Source organism: Monodelphis domestica, chromosome 3 (assembly GCF_027887165.1).
Source record: "Monodelphis domestica isolate mMonDom1 chromosome 3, mMonDom1.pri, whole genome shotgun sequence".
In the NCBI taxonomy this organism is placed as follows: domain Eukaryota; kingdom Metazoa; phylum Chordata; class Mammalia; order Didelphimorphia; family Didelphidae; genus Monodelphis; species Monodelphis domestica.
Genome location: NC_077229.1, coordinates 470,586,219 through 470,609,001, shown reverse-complemented (window position 1 = coordinate 470,609,001; position 22,783 = coordinate 470,586,219). Strand labels below are relative to the sequence as shown.

General features: G+C 38.9%; 1 long non-coding RNA gene across 1 annotated transcript; it reads left to right on the top strand.

Moving 5' to 3' along the window:
• Positions 1–1,112: 1,112 nt before the first annotated feature.
• Positions 1,113–18,376, top strand: LOC103097446 (uncharacterized). The gene is made up of 2 exons (XR_001628781.2): positions 1,113–2,905; positions 3,263–18,376. It is a non-coding gene; the product is annotated as an uncharacterized LOC103097446 (long non-coding RNA).
• The last annotated feature ends 4,407 nt before the right edge of the window (positions 18,377–22,783 follow it).

The following is a 22,783-nucleotide window of genomic DNA, read 5'->3' as shown; positions in this document are numbered from 1 at the left end:
TGTTAGCCTAAGCTTAGAAAGTCTCACCGACACCCAGTCGGCTAGCCGCAGGTTTAAGGGACCTGTTCACGGCAGTCGAGAGAGGTGTCTCCGGAGCACCAGATCGTCGGAGTGACCCCGTGTGTAGACATTGGGTTTTTTGGGTTCAGCACTGCTATTTTTGCTTTATACACTGCCAGGAATAAAATATGGAGAGGGAGGGAAACTGTGAAGTGTTTCTGAAGCTTCTCCCTGAAACAAAGGCCGATCTTTTCGTATGGGCCATCTTCTCTGTGGCTATGAATCATGGAAGACTAGCCTCCCAAGAATAAAGGTTGTGAGTCACCCAGAAGGCAATGGAAAGCTGCATAATGGGAGTGAGTAGCCTGGGAGAAAGCTGCACATGAGGTGTCACAGGGAGTACGACTGGGAAAGGAGCTGGGTTAGTCATACATTGAGGTGGATGGATAATAGATGGACCTCTCAGATGGCTCAGCAGCATCCATGCAATGTCAGAAAATGGGGGGGGGGAATCCCCTTAGTATATGGACGAGAGTCATAAGGTTTGAAAAAAAATGTAGTAGGTTTGCCATGGGGGGAGGAGCAGGAGAGGGAGAGCCCACCCCCACCTCCATGAAAGGAGCTCCACCAAGGAACGGAAGTCATTGCTGGGTCCAGATCCTAGGGAACCCCTTCCACCTCTGGTTATTCGGTCTTCCTGATTGAAAAAGGTCAGCGTTGTGCCTGACCCCTAATCATGTTTTGAAGTCTAATTGGTAGACACAAGGATAAGGGATATTATTATTATTATTATTATTATCTTTAATAAACAGAAGAACTCCCGGGTTTTGACCCGGGAGCTATGTGTCTGGAACTGTGCTAAGGGCTGGGATTCCATGGCAAAAAGCCATCTGCGATCTGGAGGAGCTCAGTCACCTGCCCGCCAAAGAAGCCCATGACCCAAAGCTGAAGAACCCTAGCCTCTCTCTGGAAGAGAAAGTCCTGCCATCTACTATAGTTTCATGACTCGGACATTCCCCCATGCCCCAGAAACCCCACCGGGTCCTATGCTCTCCCCCTGTGACTATCTTGTGTTTTGTCTTTTATATTTAATGCAATGCCTTGGACTTAGAGGCAGTTCGTGGCACAACACCATGGGCAGAGTCAAGGAGAGCTGAATTAGATTCAGCCTCAGATGCTAGCTAGGAGACCCTGGGCAAGTCAGTTAACCTGGGAATAACACTACCTAGCTCCCGGGGTTGTCAGGATCAAGCTCTTGCCAGTGCCTGGCTCATAGTAGATCCTAGGTGAACGTATTCCCTCCACACTCCCTCCCTTGAACACCGAAGGTACATAAAGGTTGTGTATCACCCCAAAAAGCAACAGAAAGCTGCATGAGAGTGAGTAGACTGGCACAAAGCTGCCCAAGATATGGCATCACAAGGACAATTTTATTAATGCATTTAATAATTGCCCAGGGTCACACAGCTAGCGTCTGAGGCTGGAATTGAACCCAGGTCTTTTTGACTCCAGGTCCAGCACTCCAGCTGTGCTACCTAGCTAAGAATTCAACCCAGCTGATTTCTGTTTGTTGTTTGGCTGGTGGCTCCCATCAGAGCAATACAAATGATCCTGGAAGCACATCTTTCCTGGCCCGGGTAGAGAAGGGAAGAGTTAAGAAAGCCTTTCCCGGTTCCTCGGCATCACGCACTAGGCGTGCAAATGCTGGGAAATCAGTGGAGCGCCCGCAGCGCCGAGACCTTCTCCCACGCATCCACTCCCACACGCGCTTTTATTAATTCATTCTTCCTGGGCTGCCTTTGAAAAGGCGACAATGTATCAGAAGATCGGCACGTGGTCAGCAAGCCAGGAAGAGGGAAGAAACACATAGCCGCACACACACAAATGCAGGCTCGGGCTCCGTTCGGAGGAAGCCCAGGGGACTGGAGCATCAGCCATCTGCTAAGAGCAGAGCTCGCTTCCCCAGACGCCCCGGTGGCGCGGGCTGTCCCAGAGCTCGGAGCACGCGCGCGTGCGCGAGGAACTCTCGCTTCAGGGCAAGGGAGTGCGAGGTCGCTGCAGACAATGTAGCGCTTCTGACACGGGGAGGGTCTCGCGGGCTGCACGTGTGGGATCGCGGGCGCTTGGATGCTGGCCTTGTTCAGCGAACCGGCGTCTGAGCCTTCCCCTAGTCACGTAGCGAAAGACCGTGACTCAGCGCTGACTCACTGAATTCCCTGCCAATGGATTTCCCCGGCTGTCAGCTGCTCTATCTCAGCCTATCCGGGAAAAAGAGAAAGATGCTTCTCCGCCGCTTTGTGGCTCAGCCCCGGGTTACTAGTGCCTGGCTGTCTCTCTCTTAATGACGGAGCGGCACACAGAGCTCACGACCATTCCGTCCCAAGCAAGCGGTGGATTGACTTGCGTTATTTTCATGGTAAAACAGTTCTTTCCCGAGAGAACAAAATGAGTCCATTAATCAGAATTCCTTCGTCACAAGCCTGCTTTAATAAATCACGGACTATTTTTACAAGGATTTGTCCATAAGCCCAGTGCCCATTTCGTTTCCTGCCGCACTAAAAACTCTCATCCTGTTTTAGCCCTACATCTTAGGCTATGTGATAACGACCCCTGGCACATACCGGTGATTGTGGTGACGCAAATGAGGTTTGCACATGGCGTGCGCTGGCACGAGTGACTTACAGTAAAAGCGAGGAACGCTTTGGAAGGACGAGCTGCAATATCACCCTCTGCGTAAGTGTCATTTCCATTCTGTCCGTCACACAGTGGACCCCTGAGTGATGGATCTGGCTAAAGGCGGAGGACTGGCCTTTGAGTTGGGCTCTGCGACTAAACTAGAGCCGTGTGACCTCGGGCAAAGTGATGGACGCGTCCAAGATCTCGGTTTCTTTCCGAGGGAGGAGAGGTGGGTAGAAGGATCTCTGTGGTTGCTTCTAGTTCTCCTTCCAGTAGTGGTTACTGTGTGATTAATTATGCAGACAGGGCTATTCTGAAGGATCCAAAGCGAGTCGACCTGGTTTAGGAGAGCAGATGTTGAAACACTTTTGCCTTACTTGGGACCAGGGCGGGAGACTGAAGGTGTGGGGTGGGGCATCACTGCCCCACAGGTGTTGCTTCAGCAGTTCAGAAGAGCTGCCTTTCGTCATTACATTGGGAGGGTTCTATAGGGGAGGCAGAGTAGACGGAGAAGTAATCGTGGGATCAAAAACAGAAGGCACCAACACAACTTTAAAAATGTTCTTGTGATATTCTTTCCTTTTAGATTTTGGACGTGGAGGACAGATGTGTATCATTGGTGGTCGAGCACTCTGCATTATTAGGTTACAGGAGTCTTAAGGCAAAATGTTTATTGCACTGAGTATTTTCTTTTTCTAAAAGTGACTTTGCAATATATTTGCCTTCATTTCCTGTACAAGGTAATCACCAGACTTAATGTGTTTATGTATAATGTTGTGTTTGCTTTAAATGGATATCAACAGAGCCAAGTTTGGTGATTGGGACTTTTTTTAACCCTAAAATTCTGCCCTAGAATCAATATTGTGTATTGTTTCCAAGGCAGAAGAGTGGTACAGGTTAGGCAATCAGGGTTCAAGTGACTTACCCCAGGTCCGCGGTTAGGATCCAGGACCTCTCACCGTAATTGATTCTTTTTGGAGAAATGAGAAGTGTTGCCCCCTTGGAGATTTTCTTGATTACTTTAAAATATTCATTAATTAAAGAGTAATAGACAACAGAGCTGGTCCTGGAGTCAGAAAGACTTGAGTTCAGATTTAACCTCTGACACTAGCAATGTGACCCTGAGCAAGTTATTTAACTTGTTTGCCTCAGTTTTCTCATCTATAAAATGGGAATGATAATTGCACTCAATTCCCAGAGTTGTTATGACGATCAAATGAAATCATAATGGTAAAGTGCTTATCACTTTAACATTAAAAACATTTAAAAATGTAAGCTGCTATTATGTGATGTTCTCTGGGGAATTGTTCTCCTGTGATCACTATAGCATATTAATGAATTAAAGGGTAATTGAATTAAAGTTGAATTAAATTCAGTTAAATTGAATGAATTAAAGTTGGCCAATTCTTCAGACACTTATTAGCCATGACTTTGAGCAAGTCAATAAAGCTCTGTTTGCCTCTATTTTCTTATCTGTAAGATGAAGATAATAATGGCACCTACCTCTCAGGATAGTTAAGTTGCTCAACTGAGATAATATTTGCAAAGTGCTTAGAACAGAGCCTTGCACATAGTAGAAGCCATATAAATTCCAGTTATTATTATTATTACCTGGTTTTGAGAATATTTCACATCTCTATATAATGATTCTTTTAAAAACAATTATTTTTAATGTTAAACTGGTAAGATCTTTTTAACAAAGAGCAGAAAAGTAATTAAATTGCTCTACAGGTATGTATTTTGAGAAGGCAAATGAAATAAAAAATGAAAAAGTTAGAATCCTAAAATGCCTTCCCCCCAAAGAGTTGAGTAAAAGGAAGTTTTCATATCACATTCGTGTTTGAGTTTGTTTTGTAAATTATTCTTATTTTTCCTGGATTCTTAACACTTTAACTACTTTTCACTGGAAGCTTTTTAAATTCTGGGTATTGAAACAGTTTAGAAGTACGCTGGCCCAGATGAAGCGAGATTCTACTGTGATCAAAGTTGGGCGTACATGGGAAAAGAACAAATTAGAGATTTTTTTTCAATCCAAATTCAACTTAACAAGATTCATAGAATCTGGTCTCTAAGGAAAAAAGAAGTAGAAATGGGGCTCAAGGAACATGAATTAGAAGAGTACCTGGGGGAAAAGTCAGTCTCTAATAGAATTTAAAAACTAAATGAATGATTTGAAGACTATATTATTTCATTGCTTTAGATACTCCCTTCACCCATGTTAATTATAACTCCTCCATCTTTTTCATCCTATGTGATCCCCCCCCCCATGCGATGTGATTTTTGTCCATACTTCCCCAGAAATCCTCTATAGAAAAATCAGCTTAGATGCTGAAAGTCCTCTAAAACTTCTTTAGAACTTTGGGTCCTTAATCATTCGAGCTATCCATTCATCCTCCACATAGTCATTCTAATTTATTTAATATTAGGGTTTACATTTTGTTGCAAAAATATTTAATAGCATTAGTTTGCATCTAAAAATAGTAAAAATAGATTTGACCATATCACTTCTTTACTTAAAAATATTAAATGCCTCCCAATTGAATAAAAAAAAAATCCTGAGCCTGGGGCTTAAAGTCCAAGATATGGTTTCCACTCACTTTTGCATTCTTTCTTCATGCTACTTCCTTTAATGCACTTTCCTTTAGAATCAAATTGACCTCCTAGCTTTCCCCCTCCAATATGCTCTATCTCCTCCCTCCTGTCCATTGAATTCTAGGAGCTTTTTTCTTTGCAACTGTGGCCTACTTAAAATAATCAAAATTTTTGGTTAATTAAAGAATTCATGCACAAGTCAAGACATCACCCCATGATATCATTGGTCTTCTTTGAAAATGAAGGACAGGCCAGCTGGGTGGCTCAGTAGATAGAGAACCAGATGTAGAGATGGGAATTCCTGGGTTCAAATCTGGGCTCAGATACTTCCCAACACTGGACAAGTCACTTAACCCCCATTACCTAGCCCTTGCCACTCTTCTGCCTTGGAAGCACTACACAGTATTGATTCTAAGACAGTAAGGGTTTAAAAAAAAAAGAAAGAAAATGAAGGACAAACAATAACAACTGTATGTACATATGACATAGTCCCTGCTCTTAAAGAGCTTAAATAGCCATCCCCCCAAACTATAGAAATATATACCCTCCATATATACATGTGTACACATCTATGTCTTATACAAACATACATATACAAACAAATATACAAACATAAAAATTGTGCTGAGTCAGTGCTGAGCAAATAATTTTTGTCCTGGACATATTTGCCAGTTTTTTTTTTTTTTTGGAGTGCAGTAGTAGTTCCAAAGCAATGATTTCCTGGTGTGATAACTCACTCCAGCAATGTTGATCTGCTATTGATTAAAAATATATATATAACCCTTCTATTCTGTTTTAGAATCAATAGTGTATATTGGTTCCAAGGCAGAAGAACAGTAAAGGGTAGGTAGTTATTTGCCTAGCTAAGGAGTGAATGAGGTCACATTTGAGTCACCAAGCTGCCTCCAGCTATTGGTTTTTGTTTTTGTTTTTAAACTCTTACCTTCCATCTTGGAGTCAATACTGTGTATTGGCTCCAAGGCAGAAGAGTGGTTAGGGCTAGGCAATGGGGGTCAAGTGACTTGCCCAGGGTCACACAGCTGGGAAGTGTCTGGGGCTAGACTTGAACCCAGGACCTCCCATCTCTAGGCCTGACTCTCAATCCACTGAGCCACCGAACTTCCCCCTTGCTATTGGTTTTTAATTAAAAATTTTAAAGTTTCTCAGAGCATTAAGAGTTTAAATCATTTGCCCAAGGTCACACATAGGTAAACTTCATAGTACTTGAAGTCAAATCATTCGTAATTCATAAACAACTCTTTGCAATATCAAAATTGCCTCTTTAAATGAGATTTTTTACTGTTTTGAGATTTTAAATGCAAAGTAAAACTCTACCATCAGATATTTTTACCACAAAATTTAAACCCTAAAATCATGAAATAAAAACCTGTAGAATCAAATACAAAAGAAATCATCATCTACTGCTGAGATCAATAGTTATGGTGAAGGGACAAGTTAAAATGGTAAAAGATCCACATTTCGGAAATGATCCATGACAAGAGAAGGGTGGGAGTAGGGCCAGGGGACTCTTCACAAATTGGTAACACCTATGGCTACCCAACAGTGGTGTCAAGATGGAAGAGTAACTAATTATTAGACTTTAACTACCCAAAACATAATTCACAGGAAATTAATCCTGCCTTCTTCAAGAATAAAAAAAGTTCCTGTGGATTATTTTAACTTCAGTTTTCTAACCCTTAACAAAACTCCATGTTTCAAGCTGTCACACTTTTTTCTTTTTTTCCAAACCCAGCCAAACTGTTAAAGAGTAGGAAGGAAACAACAACGAGGAGTAGCATTTATTAAGCACCTACTATGTTCCAGGAAGTTTGCTAAGTGCTGGAATATGTCAAAAATGAAAAAGAGCTAACAGGCTTTGGAGTATGTCAGTGGGGAGACACTATGTACAAGTCAGTATGAAGTCTGGAAAGCCTTCTTACAGGAGGTGACAATTGAATTAAGGCTTGAAGGGACTATAGAATGCCCAAAGGGGAAGTGAGGAGAGAGAGAGCATCCCAGTCAAGGAGGTTGTAGAGATAGAATGTTTTGCCAGGAATATTTATGTCTTTAGAAGAAATAATGCCAAATTAGTCTAGAAAGACAGGTTTGAACCAAATTGCAAAGTATTTTAAATGCCAGGAAAAAAAGGAGTTTTTATTTTCCCCTAGGAACAGTTGGGAGCCACTGAAAATTCTTGAGCAGATCTTGAGCAGTGTCCTTAAGGACTCAAATTGACTTCATATTGACTTCCTTTCTTACAGTGTTGTTTCTGTGTTGTTTGATAACTGAGGAGATTAGGGAAAATGACTTCTGTTTCTAAGTAGAGGTAAGGTATCAGGATACTCATTGGACAATCAGAAAAGAGTCATTGCTAAAAATAAGACTTCTCACTTGGCAAATGGTTACTGTTTTTTGCTTAGAGCTGCCATATTAAGCTACAATGGATACTATACCAATTAATACTTTATTTCAGGCAAGAAGCAAAATCCCCCTGAGTCATTACAGTCAAGAAGCTTACAACTTAATGGTGGAGACAACATATAAACAGCTCTCCATACAAGACAGATACAAAGTAGACAGAAGGCACTTGGAGAGGGGGAGACATCAGTAGCTGCCCGGAATGAGCTAAAGTTCCTTTATTTAGGATTTGAGCTAAGCCTTGAAAGAAGTCCGGAATCTAAGAAGCAGAGGAGCATTCTAGGCATATGAGGGTCAGCCCCTAAGAATGCTATTTTTTTCTTATTGCTGTATTATATTTTTGTTAATTTTTTCCCTCGATCCAATTTAAGGTTCAAAATATTCTCAAAACAGACTCATGCCCCTTCCTCTTGCCAGAAGTGTTCCAATCTCCCCACACCTGGCATACCCCCTTTGTATTCGATTCTTTTCTTTTCCCCTCAGCATCGTCTGTACAACCCACGTCTGGGTCCAACCGCCTCTGGGAAATTCCCTCGGAATATCCCTCAACCGTGACTCCGAAGTTTTTCCTTGGTGTAAGCAGCCTCTCTCTTCTCTTCCGAGCTGATAGTCCACACCATTCTAGTCAAAAGCCAATATAACTAGATATTGCCTTGTCTTTTTATATCTGCTGACTTCACTCCCTCTGCCACCATCCATTGCTACCACAGCTGAGAAAGATTTGGGTCCTCAGCAGGGGTCTCAGCTTATAGCTCTCTGCTGCCCCCGACTGGATCCTGGTTGCTACAGCTTTCATTAGGGAGTACTTCTTCCTGTGTAGTTATTCACCAAAATACTCCTTCATGGAAACAGAACTGATAATAACGAGGTGGGGCTGCATGAGACGGGAAAATAGACACGCACATAGTTTTGGAGTGAGGAGCGGAATTTGCAGGGACAGGCTAAATAACCTGTGGATCCTTAATCCACTGCACTGGGGCAATAAATAGAATGGACTGCGCTCTCCAAGACAGGGATTGGACGGGTCTACCTGGAACCCAATTCCTCCTTAGTAGGGGACCTTGTCACTTAAAGATAAAAGAACAAGAAAACCAAAGTGAAACATTCATTCTTTGCTCTCTTTCTGAAGACAAGTATTTTAAAAGATATTAGACTACAACTTTTCACAGGACTTGCTTTCTTATGAAAATATTTCTGTGGGACATTGGTCTATTCCTATTTATAGAACAGCCCAGTGACTCATTTTGTGCATTTAAAGAGTCTAATGAGCATTTCCAGTTCTGTATTAGCTGTGGGTCCCATTAATAGCTCCTTCACACTGGGGTATATTCTTGCCAATGGCTTTCTGACACAACTGATGTTTCAATGATTTTGTTGTCATTGCAGCTTGTGGATGACATTGGTGTGGGGAATAGGGAGCCCTATGTTTAGCCAGCAAAGAGAAAAATAAGACCTTATTCTTAAGGCTCGTGGGTTCTTTATCGACATTTAGATTCATATCCCTTGACTGGCAAAAAAAAAGACTAGTATTATTATTTGGTGCAAATAATAAATTACTCAACTCTAGTCCACTGAGAGCAAAGGAATGGATGTACTTGGTGTTTCTTCTACTCTAAAATTTTGTTCATGAAAAAAATGTTTATGGATGATTCCTGAATCATCACCTAGAAGAGAGGGGCTACTAGGATATTTACTACCACTGATAATGATATTCTTTATAATTTGCTTTATTTTTTGAGATATTATGTGCCAAACCCAATTCTTTAAGTTCCCGAGGACAATTCAGTTCTTTGAAATAGACCCATTTCCCATTCAAACCCAACCAGTCTCCTGCCCCATGCAAACAACAGGTGCTTTAGAAAATAGCCAATAGAAAGACAATAATTCTTGTCCTTCAGGACCAGTGCCAGTGGAAAAAAGTGACCTGAAATACAGATCTCAGGCTTGACATGATGAAAATCTAATACCACAGCTGTTTTCTCTCAGAACTGTCACTCATCATGTTTTAATTTCACAGTTTTGAATTAATCTTTTCTAAATACAGCAGCAGAGGAGGTGAAGGAGATAGCAGTTCCTAGCAAAGGAATGAGGCCAGTATTTGCAAAGTTCCTGCTCTCTCTTGCTGCCCTTCTTCCCACCCCTGTGCCCCCATGACCTGCCATTTTGGAATTTGTTTCCTGGTATCCTACAATACTATATTTGTACAGAGAAGATCTCTAAACTAGCTCATAAGCCCAATTGTTTTGAAGAGTAATTATTGCTTTAGCCTCCTTCCAATGCCATCCCAGGATACCTTTCCCAGTCCTTTCCATCTCTGATTATTCCCCCCCAAAAGATAGATCTGGGGGGAAAAAACAACAAATAGGTTCAAGGTTTGTCAGCATTATATATTCAGATTCTACTTTATCTGAATTTAGACATTTCAGTTCTGCTGGGAGGCCAGCAAGTACAGATCACAGAATTTTAGAATTATGGAGGACATAAAAGTTCACCAATTCTAGCCCCTTCAATCATTTGTTCAGCAAGTATTGGGCATTTACTGTGTGTCAGGCACTGTGGGCTAAATCATCCCTTTGGGAATCAAGGAAAGGCAAAAACAATCCTGCCCTTTCAAAGCATTTCATTCTGATGGGGAGAGACAAGATGAAAATAAATAAGTATATACCAAAACATGCAGAGCAGGTAGAGAAAGGGAGGTGTTAAGTAACTCCCCAGTGTTGCAGCCAGTTAAGGGGCAGCTCTGGGGCTATCAACAATGCATGTTTTCTCATGAATCTACCCTTTTTGTTCCGGATCCTAGGTGTTATGTCCCCTTTCATATTTACTTATCAGTTGGTCAGAATTAGACTGAATTCATTACAGAGACTGTGCCACATTTCTACAGTGCCTCAAATAACCAATTTCTGTTTTTTAAAAAATGATACTACATACTCTTTTTAAAATTTCATTTTATTGATTTATTTTTTTTACCTCCCAAAGTTATATGATTCATGGTGTCTCCCTCCATTCTTCCCTCCTCTCTCCTGTAGTTTACAAGCAATTCAATCTGGGTTATACATGTATTATCAAGCAAAACATATTCAAAATTTTGAGTAAATTTTAGAGTAAAATCTTAATGATTTGAAAAAAATTTCTTATTGGAGAAAAATTCTCTGAATTCAATAGAGATTTTCAGGATTTAGAATAAGGAATTGAATCAAAGAGCATAAGAGAAAATATCAGAGAATCTATGGAAGAGTAGAAACAGAGAAATTTGATTATATGATAGATATATGGGTGGAAAAACTAGAGGAAAACTTGGAATTGGGGTTTAAGGATCCTTGGAAATTCAACACATTTTTACCTGATTGTTTCTTAAAGCTTGGTAAAGAATGCTAGTGACTTTGGGCAACTAGGTTTCACAGTGAATAGAGAGAATATCAGGCCTGTAGTGAGGAAGAACCCGGGTTCAAATCTGGCCTTGGACACTTACTAGTTATGTGACCCATGTATGGCAAGTCACTTCACCCTATTTTTCTCAATTTCTTCATCTGTAAAACAAAGCTGGAGTAGGAAATGGTAAATCATTCCAGCATTTTTGCCAAGAAAACCCCAAATGTGGTCATGAAGAATGGGACACGACTGATCAATAAAGTGATTCAATTACTGTCAATTTTGTATTTGCTACAAAGATTATGCCAAGTTAACAGTCTCCACTGGTGTAGGCAGCTTCTGTGCTGGGAGCTGATAAAGTTTGGGGGGGAGGGATGACAAAAACCAACCCCACCAACAAGAAGATTATAGTATCTGTGGAGACAAAAATATTTGTACTGACTACTTAAATAATAAAAGTTGAAAACATTGAGAATAATTTACTAATAATCATAATATCCATGTGAATTGCTGTGGACAATTATTGTCTTCATAATTCACAGCTGTCATTGCATTGTTCCACTGTCCTAAAGTATTAAATGGCTCCCTATTGATTGCCAAAATCAATTATGTTCAGTTCTACAAATATTCATTATGTACCTCCTATGATTTAGAAGAGTATACTAAATAAAGTCTAAATTTCTTAGCCTGACTCAGAGGATCTTAAATTAAGATCTATAAGAGTCTTTAGAGTTCAAGGCCTTTACAATGTGCTTATGTGCATTTTCAGCTTTAATACATATTCTTTTTCATATAACCCAACCCAGAGTAACAGATAGCTTACTATTTGATATTCCCTGATTATTTGCCTTCTGGCTTTTGTACCTTTGCCCACATCATATCCTTTGCTCTTGGTATTAACATTTCCTACCTCCTCATTTAAATGCCCAACTGCTCTCTCTTCTGAGAAGCCTTCCTGGATCCCTTCAGCTGAAAGAGTTCTCTACCACTAGCTCTTTTTGCTTTTTTTATGTGTTTGCCATATTTTGGTTTTCTGTTATATTTATGCATCATCTTTCTGCCTAGAACATAAATTCTTTAATTTCGGAGATTATGAAGCATTTTTTTTCTATATTAACCATAGCACCTGGTATATTGCTGTTCATCCATCATTTTCTAAGAGGTCCAGTGACATTGAGGAGGAAGTTGACTTACGTTGCACAAAGTTATCAACATCATTCTTTCTTCCAGATTTATCCAAGTCCAGTGGCAAGACAAAAGCCAAGATGACTGGCAGTGGCCAGGGATTCAGGATGACCTTGGCATCTTCCCTATCTGACCAGGCTCGAAGTGCTCCATGGCACCTGCTTCAGTCATATTCATGGCCTTTGGCATGAATCTCCCATTACAATGGAGGAAATCTTCCCATGCTTTGGGTAGACATCCCCTTAACTCATCGATTCCCTTCAATCCTATGTATCCCCTCAGCTCAGTCAGTTTTATGGGGTCTGGCCACTGTTCTTGCTTCTTGGAGCCAAAGGTGAGAGTTGGAGAAAAGGTGGACCCCAAAGGTGGATGAGTAGTCCTGAACAGGACTGGACAAGTCTCATCAACCCAGTGTCTCTCGAGTACTTCTATATGCTTGCTGAATTAACAGATTCATTGTCCAGTTTTTATGTATAGCAAAACTTAGGATTCACACTCCCAGTTCCCATCCCAACCTCTAACCAAGTCCCCAAACTATGGTGGCTACTTACTTGTCTCTTCAAGAGTTCCAGTGGTAATTTGGAGGAGGTTTCCTTAATGACTATAGCTATAACTATAGATTATATAGTTACATGTAATTTTATATATATATAATTTAACTACATGTATAGCTCATTTTATTGCATTCTACTTCATTGTGCTTTGCAGATATCATGCTTTTTACTGATTGAAGGTTTGTGGCAACCTTGAGTCAAGCAAGTCCATTGGCGCCATTTTTCCAATAGCATATGTTCACATCATGACTCTGTGTCATACTTCAGTAATTCTCACAATATTTAAAAGTTATTATTATTATTATATCTGTTATGGAAGTCTGTGATAGTGATCTTTGATGTTATACTGTGATGCCCCAAACTTGGCCCACCTGAGAGAGCATATATATCACCACGTGCTGCTCTCAGTGATTATCATTTGATATCAGTGAATCAGGCTTCCACATTTATTTAGCATTTACTGTGTGTCAGCCACAAGAATATAAAGAAAGGGAAAAGATAGTCCTCGCTCTCGAAGAGCTGCCGGCCTAATGGGGGAAATAATATCCAAGTAATATAGATAGACAAGGTATATAGGAGATAAATTGCAAATAATCACGGGAGAGAAGCATTGGAATTGAGGAGCAGGAAAGGCTTCCTGGAGAAGATAGGAGTTTAGCTGAGACTTGAAAGAAGTCAGGGGAGGGAGAGCTCTAGAAATGGAGATCACCAGTTTACCAAAGTGTTAAAATCAGAATAGTAGGTAGAAAACATTCTTCTTTTTCAGAAAAAGAAAGCATCTTTGACGGTCCCCTTTGAGCACTCTTATGGAGTGTCAGGACAAGTGGGCTTAAGCTTAGAGAGCACATATAAAAAGGGATAACTCATAATTCCTGGTGGCTTGCAGGCTATTCCTGCCCTTTGCTGGGTACTCAATGAAGATCCCCTCAGGGATGTTGTACCCTTCTCCTAAGCTCCTTGTAGAGTCTTAATACACACACACACACACACACACACACACACACACACACAACAAAACAAAAACAAAGCAAAACAAAATCCCTTACCTTGTCTTAGTTCATACTGACTTACTCCTTACTACTATCAGTTCTAAGGTAGAAAGACTGGTAAAGGCCAGGCTATTGGGCTTAGGTGATTTGTCCAGGGTCTTACAGCTAGAAAGTGTCTAAAGTCACATTTGAACCCAGGATTTCCTTTCTCTAGTCCCAGCTCTCTATTCACTGAGCTACCTTGCACCCCCTCCTTGTAGACACTTGAAGCTGCTTTTCTTCCTTGTATCTAGTTTGTTCTTGACTCCCAAAGCAGATCCTGCTGCCAGGTCAACAGTGAGAAGTTTAAAATCTGTCAATTTTCTGAACTTCATCTTGGTGGTATGATGGCGATATAATAAATTGCCAGACCTGGAGTCAAGAAGGTCTGAATTTAAGTCCAATGTCAGATACTTACTATGTAACACCAGGCAAGTCACCTAACTGCTGCCTCAGTTTCCTCATCTGTAAAATGGGAGGTAATAACATTTGGGTCACTTAAAATACAGAAGCACATGCATCTGTATGTGGACCAGATCTCACCAATTGGAGATGAGCATCCTGAGCCACTGATGGTGCCTCCTTGCCACTAATGACCTTATACGAGGTGAAGAATGAGTGGGTCAGATTCCAATATGAAGAGCCTGGGAGAAGGCTAAGACATTCTAGGGAGAATGAGCTAAAGCAAGCTAATAGGAAAGCAGGAGGTGTCTGCCTTGTGTTCATTTGACAAATAGTTCAATTTGGTTCCCTTTTAGAGTAAGAACGGGAGAATAGTAGCTGAGATGGATGGAAAGGAGAACTGGGGCCATATTGTGGAAAGTCTTCAATACCGACAAGAACTGAGATTTGAATCAAATAGTTGTTTATCAAAATTCAGCCATCTTCGAAATTTAAAAGGAAATATAAAAATATCTATACCAAGATATTTGGATTTTCTGACTTTTTTGTTTTCATTCCATTCTAAGTGTTTTACTTCTTTATAAAACAAGCACCGAGAACCATAATGATAACTGGACACTCATTAATTTTTTAATTAAAAATTTTTAACCAATGAAAATCTGCCTTCCCTCAACTGTTTGAAAAAAGAAAAAAACCAAAACCTCAGTTGATAACTGGTTGCTCTTCAACATAAGAGCTGTGGATTTTCTAAGACTGGATGGTTCTTTTCTAGAAGCATTGTTTTCCAAGTTAAGATGGCTCAGAAGGTTTCTCTTGTTGTTCAACTTCATCTGGCATGCCACAGCATCATGTTTTCCTAAGTATTGAATGTTGACGCATTGTATTTAAGAACTTTTAGAAAGAACGCCTTTCACCACATTTTGAGCCTTTTCTTCCAAATTCTGTTTTCAATTAAAGGAGAGTTTCTTTCCCTCCCTCGGCTATGACTTTCAACCCTCACTTAGTATAATCAGTTAGTACAATGTAGTGGGAAAAGCTTTGGATTTAATATTAAGAGGCCAGGAATTGAACTTTGACTCTTACAACCTTTGTGATTTTGGAAGTCACTTAATTGCTGGACTGATCTTCACTGCTTCTTCCATGAGGGGCTGTGGAGAGGGCACCACTTGATGAATTTTAAAGCATTTTATAAATATCATTTTTAAAATTATAGGACCAAAGTGCCTAATCAGTACTTTTCTATAATCAGTTGTTAATCATGTATTTATGTAATATTTAATATATGTATCTATTACACATATAGTTTAGTTTTTATACTTTGTAATTATTTTACTAGTTATTCATGCAACAGTATAGGATCAGTTTATCACATTCTTTGTTGCAGACTAGGAAATTAAGGTTCAGAGAATTTGTGGAGGATTACACAGGTGATGGATCTTGAATAAGAGCTTAAAAATCTTGCTTCATTGATTTTGCAGTAACTCTCCCCTGAGCCACAAAGCATTCCCGCCTCTGGGCTGTACTTTTGGCATGACTGATTCAGCTACATCTGGGTTTGCTGCTAGGCCTTCTGGAGCAAGTCCAGGGCATGCTCCTTCCAAAAGTGGTCTACGCGAGTGTGGAGTAAATTAGTAGTGGAAAAGATCACCTCTTCCAAATGAATACAATCCAAGACTTTTTTAAAAATAGGGAAATGTGTCTCCCATTCATAGAATTTCAGAGAGCTAAAAAAGACCACAAAGGCAGGCAAACTGATCAATGTGGTTAATAAAATTTCTTGTTTTTTTTCTTCTCATTCCTATTGCTATTTGCATTTCACATCCATTTACTTACAATACTGCAAGAAAGACTTGTGATGTTAAAAACTGTGAACTTAGTGTAAATTACATTTAGAAACAGAATTTAGACTCTTCAAGTTGAAAAAGACTTTGCTGATTCTGTCTCATCTCCCCACTCACTTAGCAATTCTCTCTACCAGCTTTCTAAGAAGGGAACTCCTTAACTTTTGCTTGAACCATTAGAAGGATAGGAATTTCTTGTAGCATCATTTTGTTTTTTGACAACTCAAATCATTAGACAATTCTTCTTACCAGAAAAGTCCTGATCCTTCCCTTGGTAGATGCAAAAAATAAGTCTGACCTCTTTTCCATATGATATCCTTGCAAATATTTGATGAAAGCTATCATATCTTCTGTAAATATGTTTCACTTAAAATTTTTTTCTTTATTATATGACCCTCTCTACCTTTTGTACATGCTTAAAAACATCTGAACTCATTTAAAAGCTCCTTGTATACCAAAGCTGTCTGGATTTCCTCCTTTTTTTCTTATCAACATCATTTGTGATTATGTTGCTAGAATTTTGCTTGTGAGAGCAACTCATCCTTTAATTTTCCTTTTAAAGCTTTGGATCATAGGATCACACTTTTTCCTTTATATAAATTCGTTATTTATTCAAGTATTTTTTCTTTTTAAATTTTGGGTTCAAATTCTCTCCCTTCTACCCTTTTTCCTCCTTCACTCACTAATATGGCAATTAATATGATATCAGTCATACATGTTAAATCTGTAAAACTTATTTCCATATTAGCCATATTTTTAAAAGCAAGAAAAATAAAATTAGAAACTTATACTTGAATTTACACTCAGAGTTTGTTAGTTCTCTCTTTTTTATTATAAGTCCATTGGAATTGTATTGATCAGAATAACCAAGGCTTTCACAATCAATCATCATTGCAATAATGCTATTGCTGGTAGTGCATTCTGATCTCCTAATTATTCTTATTTTATTTGCATCAGTTCATATATGGCTTATCAAGTTTTTCTAAAACCATCCTCCTCATTTCTTACAGCACAATAACATTTTATCACAATCATATGCCCCAGTTTGTCCAGGCATTTCCCAGTTGATGAGCATTCCTTTCAATTTCCAGTACTTTTCCCCCCTTTTAAAGAATTTTAAAATGCTTTAAAATCCACCAATTCTGCTCCCTAAATCTAAATTTATAATGAATGTATAGATAGTTGAAGTCTCCATCATTATTTTATTTTACCTCTATGTCAGTTTTGTGATTAGCTTTAAGAAAATATCCATATGGGGCAGCTAGGTGGCTTAGTAGATAGGCCTAGAGATAGGAGGTCCTGGGTTCAAATCTAACCCTGGACAAGTCACTTAGTCCAGTTTCCTCATCTATCAAATGAGCTAGAGAAGAAAATGGCAAACCACTCCAGTACCTTTGCCATGAAAATGCCAAAATAGGGACACAGCGTCAGAGAAGACTGAAACAACTTAATGATAAATCAAAATGATCCATTTTACATTCCATAATGCTTTTTATCTCTTGTTTGGTTATAAATTCTTCCTTTATCCTTATATCTGAAAGGTAAAATTTTCTGTGCTTCCCTAATTTGCTCATGATATCATCCTTTATATCTAAATCATGTACCCAATTTGGTATGACATATTGGCCTCTACCTAATTTTTGTCAAACTACTTAATTTTCCTAGTAATTTTTATCAAATAGTGATTTTTTTGGTCTCAAAATCTTGGATCTTTGGGTTTACCAATGCTAGATTACTATAGCTATTTACTACTGTGCATTGTGATTGTATTGTATCCACCATTCTGTTTCTTAGCCAGTATAATTGTTTTGATGATTATCACTTTGCAATATAGTTTGAGATATGGTACTGATAGGCTATAAGGTGGCAATTTACTTAAGTATTTATTTGTGCCTCTTTTACTGAGATGTTAATTGTCTTGCTTCACTCTCATTTCTTTCTACAAGTTTTCTTCTACCACTCATGTCTTTCTTTAACTCTTCCAGGCATACTTGTTGGTCTTGGGTACAATTAACATTTTTCTTTGAGGCTTTGGTTATATCTGTTTTGACTTTATTGGTCTAACTTCTAAAACCTTTGGTTTCCTTAACTGTAAAATAAAGAGATTGGGGGACACAATCCAAAACCTACAGATCAAAGCACCCAGGCTTAGAGAGGATAAGTAGCTTATGTGGGCAAGACCTGGGAATTCTTGCTAACTGTAAATTCAATGTTCATCAGAAGTGTGATGTAGGAGACAAAATAGTCTGATACAGGATTTGTGCTTTTAAATGCCTAAAATAAAATATGTAGGATTACAAAAAAAAAACACAATTGTATTGAAATTATTCAAAATATAAAATAAAAGCAAAACATTAAAAAAAGCCTTCCTGGGCTGCAGTTAAAGCAGAGTTGGAGCCACTTAAAAAAATAATCTCAGGCATTTTTAATAGGAGCATAGTTTTCACAATGAAATGGATCGCAGTGCTGCAATTTTTTCTCCTGGTCAAAAATATCAAGAACATTTTGCTTGTGCTGGGCAGTACATCTGAGAAAGGATATAGATAAATTTCACCTGAGTAAGATGCTGAGGAGATTTTATTTTTTGTTTATTTTTATATTTTATTTAATTGATTAAAAAGAAAAATTTTCCATGGTTATATGATTCATGTTCTTTCTCTCCCCTTTTCCCACCCCCCTCCCATAACCAACACTCAATTCCTCTGGGTTTTACATGTGTAAATCAAGACCTATTTCCATATTATTAATATTTGCATTAGGGTGATCTTTTAGAGTCTATACCCCCAACCATTTCCCCTCAACTCATGTGATCAAGCAGTTGTTTTTCTTCTCTGTTTCTACTCCCACAGTTCTTCCTTTGGATGTGGATAGCATCCCTTCTCATAAGTCTGAGGAGATTTGAAATTATGTCATACAATGACTGGAAGAGAGAACTGGAAAAGAGATAATTTAGAGATAGTATGATAGAAATGTTCAAAAAATGTAAAGTGTTGTCTAGTTGAAAGTGCCAGTTCTGCTGGACCCTGAAGAGTGGAATCAGTGCATGGAAGTTGGAGGGAAACAGTTTTCAGCTCAGTGTTAGAAAAAACTTCTCGTCAGTTCTATCTAAAAACAGATTTCTTTAAAGGGTGGTAAAATCCTTTCAAACAAAAGCTGGATGACCAGTTTTGAAGGATTGACTTAGAAGGCACCAATGATTTGGGTAGGGATTGTAGAAGGTGACCTACAAGTTTCCTTCAATTCTTAAGAGTCAATAATCTTTGGGGAAAAAATTATAACCTTGGGGAATCTAATGATCTAATGGCAAAGACAAAGCAAATGCAAATAAATACATGCAAACATAAACTAGGTATTACAGTTCTGCCTAGATAGATACAGGCACTAATTATGTGGGGTTGTGGGAAGAGTAGAACCACAAGAGTAACTGGAAAAGGGAATCCTAGGAAATACAATAAACACAAGCAAGCTTCCACAGTGGTGTCCCAGTCATCACTGTCCTCATTAACCCATTCAGCATTAGGTTCATTAAACACTGACTCCCTGTTTGGCCTCCAGAAAATGTTTAACTCCTACATGCAAACATCTAGCCCCTCATAACAACTCCTGACTGATAGACCCCTAAATGGAAAACTCAGAAAATTCATTCTCTCTGAGGCTCTGGAGCTTGCTATCAGAAATTAAGAAGCCAAGAGAACTCCCAAGAGAGTTGATTTCCCCATGGAATATCTTCTTCCATATAAAGTCCATAAATCCTCAATTAACCTTTTCTTTTTCTGGATGTACCCTTTTCCCAACACACCAGGGAATGATTCCCCCATCTTTGCCACAGAAGAAGGAAAATGCTGTTTCATTGTGTCTGACTCTTTGTGATCCCATTTGGGATTTTCTTGGCAGAAAGTGGTTTGCCATTTCCTTCTCTAGGTCCTTTTACAGATGAGGAAACTGAGGCTAACAAGGCTAGATGACTTGCCGAGGGTCACACAGCTAGTAAGTGTCTGAGGCCAGATTTGAACCCTGGAAGTTGTCCTGACTCTAGCTTTGGTACTCTCTCTTGGTCTACCTATTTCTCCTGAAGGAAATGGTAGTGAACTTATTCCTTACTCATGGAGCATTTATTAAGCACCCAATGTGACAGGTACCCTGCTAAGCCTGTATATCTTGTCTTCAATAATATGTTGAAGTAGCACATATTTTATCAAAAAGGAGGTGACTTAGACCACCTAATGGGCTAAGTTTTCTCTTTTCTCCCATTCTATCTCATCACCATCCATTATCACTGAGCCCTACAAATTTCAGCTATCGTGCCATTTCTGCATGCCTAGAACAAGCAGGCAGTGGCTTTTAGAATGCTGGACATATTTGGACACTGCTGAGTATAATCTTAGGGGGATACTTCACAAAGATTTCTCTGAAATAAGAAAATGAATGAATTAGGCCAGAGGTGTCAAACCTACAACCCACTGACAGCATACCAGAAAATTATGTATGGGTTAGCAATGCTGTTTCTCTTTGAGTTTGACACCACTGACTTAGACAATGATTATGTCTAGAGTACTTTCCCCCCTTACCCCCTTGCAGAATGACTGGAAATTCATGTTTTGCCATCTGTCCTCTGGCCTGGTGAGGATTTTAAACTGGTATAAAAATGGTTCATTCATGTGATTTAGTACATAATTAATTGCAAAAGAAAACTCAGTATTTTGCATAAGATTTTGGAATATTCAAAATGCTACTGCTTCTAAAATTAGTTTGTCAGAATTGTAAAAAACAAAATAAACCCACTTGTTTTTATTAACATATTTAAGCAGCAGTAAAATAGCATCACATAGGTTCTTCTTCTTCTAACAATTGAAAAATGATCAAAGAATTATTAATAAGCATTGCTAAGTTTAGAACAAGAGGCATCTGTAATAGTGAATTAAGGGCTAGTTCCAGAGTCAGGAATCTCTGGGTTTAACTTGTGTGTCTAATGCTTACTGGCTGTGTGATTCTGGGCAGTTGGGATTCATCCAACTTGTCCAGGACCCTAGATAACTCCTTAAAGCAAGATGATACAGAGGAGTTTCAAATCTTCTCAAAGGCCTGAAAATGACAAAATCATTTAGAATGGTTTTATTTCCCTTAATTCAGATACCTTTTACTTCCTAGGAAGAGAAAATGGCTTTTTTAAATGTATAAGATTGCCAAAGCTATCTCCTTAACAAGTTCTTTGTTATTGACAGTAGTAATTCAGTTTATTATTTACTTGAAATAATGTAACCCCAGATATATTTTAAATTTAATAATTACGTTGTTCTAAAACTCTAAATGTGACATTAATTTAAAACTGAGTACCTTGTGATTTCTAGTGGCTTTTAAAAAAACATCCTTCTATTCTGTGTTCAAGAAAATATTTCTGTTCCTCACACACAATACTATGTCTCCTGTTTCCATGGAGGCCAAACCTAATGTCTAGAATGTGGTCCTCCCTTCCTTTAAAAAGTAGCTCAGACGCAATCTGATGCATGAAACACGGAGCCACCCTCCCAAACTAGGTTGTATTTAACTACTTTATATATTTCTATTTTCTCTATTATATAGATGTATATTTATGTATGCATACCCATATGTATTTATGTTTATGCTTTTTATATTTGTAAATTTCTTGTCTCTGTCAGTAGAACACAAACTCACAAGTAGGGGTTGTTTCACATTTTGTACTTGTGTCCTTAGTGCTTAGCACAGTCTCTGATTGATAGTAGATGTTTAATGAATACTTTTTGGTTGATTAATTACAAATAGAAGTCTCAACTAGAAAGCATATTTTAGTCTAAACTCTGGATCATAGTTTTAAAGCTGAAAACGGTCCATAAGGTTCAGCCCTCTTATTTTACAGATGAGGAAACTGAGTTCCAGGGAGATTAAGTAACTAGCCCATGGCTACAGAAGTGGAATTTTATACCAGCACCTCTGACATAAGAACCAGTATTTTGGGGGCAGATGGGTAGCTCAGTGGATTGAGAGTCAGGTCTAGAGATGGGAGGTCCTGGGTTCAAATCTGGCCTCAGACACCTCCTAGCTAGTGTGACCCTGGGCAAGTCACTTGACCCCCATTGCCTAGCCCTTACCACTCTTCTGCCTTGGAAGCAATACACAATATTGATTCCAAGATGGAAGATAAGGGTTTAAAAAAAAAAAAAAAGAACCAGTATTCTTTCCATTGGAATATGCTGCCATTCTGAATTACCTTTTAACTCTGAACTGTAAACAAGCCCCACAAATTAGAATGTTTTGAAGTATTAGAAATATGTTTCTCTTAGCTCAACTTGTACAAAGCTGGTAGTAGAATTTGAAGACTAGTGGAAGAGGAACAGGAAGAAAAAAGAAGAGAGATGGGATGTGTGATTGTGGTTGTGGCTGAGGATTTTGAAAATGCAGGGCAAGATGGCCTGCCAGGATTCCTTAGGGTTGGTGAGAAATTTTGATACACATAAATGATCTTATTTTTGTTTGAGGGTTTTTTTGGATGGAAAAATTTTTATCAAGCATCTGTATTATTTATCAAGCATCAAAACAGTGCATCAAGCACTGAAGACACAAAGATATAAATGAAACAATTCCTGTCTTTTTTGTTTTAAACTATGAAAATAATTAATAACAATCTTATTTTAGAAGTTTTTAGGATTTCTATAAGGAAGTTTCATGTAGAAAGAGCCATAAGGGGTCCTGTGCATTT